We start from the raw sequence: 1,541 nt of genomic DNA, 5'->3' as shown, positions 1-1,541 counted from the left end.
CACAAACTAACGAATAACTCTCATTTATATTAACTATAAAATATAAATCAAAAACTTATTACAACTCTCAAACCTTAACTTGCTTTGACTCTTGATAAACCATAACTTGGTTACATCTAAATGAAACCGAAAGCACTGATACCACTTGTAGGTCCTCTTTGGATGGATCTAACAACTTTACTCGGATCAATCCGTGTTGTTAGCTAGTGATAATCAGTAACAACACTCGGATCTAGGATCATAGTTTGTAAAATATAAGAAAGAAAGGTAGAAAAATGGGTTTTGTGAGAGAGAGAAAACTTCTCTTTTTATTTCAAGGAGTTCTGTTGTGAAAAGTTGGTAGGACAAATGGGTATAGATGGCCTTATATATGGTCCCCATTTCTCCAACTTTTACAATTTGTCCCTACAAAATAAACGTACTGAGGTACGTAATACACCGACTCTTAGCAAATATAAAGACATGCACAATCATAAGACTAATATAGAATACTGACCCTACACTACATATTAATACCTTTTATTCTAATAATACTATCGGTCATACCATTAAAAACCTATGACTTTTTTATTACGTATTAAATTATGTAATATTTAAAAATCCCACTAAATATGTTATAGAAACATTCTATATAAAGAATGTTGTGTTGAAATACTTTATTGAAATTTGTTAATAATATAAACAATGATATGTTAAAACATAGTAAATATCTTATTGAAATACACTCCTAAATATAGTAGAATGTTATCTAAATTTTCATAAATTATGCATTTTATTATTCTTATATTTATTATGAAATTAAAGTCTTTCTAATTTTACACAATTTTACAAAAATAAAGAACTTTGTATTTACTATATAAGTTAGATTCACATATGCATTCCTCATATTGTGTTCATCATCCGCGTCTTTAGATACTCTCTACAAACAATGTAGGTTATTCATACAATATTTATTAATTTAACATATCTTACCATCACAATTCAATGTTTTGTACACAACTAATGTTGCTTAATTGTTTTGTACACAACTAATGTTGTTTAGTTGTTTAATTGTAAACAACTAATGTTGTTTAATTGTTCATCATCCGCGTCTTTAGATACTCTCTACAAACAATGTAGGTTATTCATACAATATTTATTAATTTAACATATCTTACCATCACAATTCAATGTTTTGTACACAACTAATGTTGTTTAATTGTTTTATTACTTTCAGAGTTTAATGAAGGCTTAACTTTCATCATGCTTAATGAATTTTATGTTCTCAAAACCTTTCCATGTACCATAAAGTTTAGGGTTTTAAAAGTTTGGTCCGTGAAGGATAAGAGAAATGCAAATAAGGAGTACTTAATTGAGATGTCGATAGTGGATGAATTAGTAAGATCAGCAATATTTGTTTTACGATTATATAATATTTAGTACAACGTTCAATCATTTATAAATGATTTCTTATTCGTATTTTGTCATTTTATCACAGGAAAATTGCATTCATGGCCAGGCTACTATTTTCAAACCTAATATTTTCCGTTTCATACGTGTTT

Source organism: Bidens hawaiensis, unplaced genomic scaffold, assembly GCF_021521415.1.
Source record: "Bidens hawaiensis isolate Kalapana, Puna unplaced genomic scaffold, B.hawaiensis_p1.1 tig00017415_1, whole genome shotgun sequence".
NCBI lineage: Eukaryota > Viridiplantae > Streptophyta > Magnoliopsida > Asterales > Asteraceae > Bidens > Bidens hawaiensis.
The sequence above is the reverse complement of the archived record's forward strand: the minus strand, read 5'-3'. Positions refer to the sequence as shown.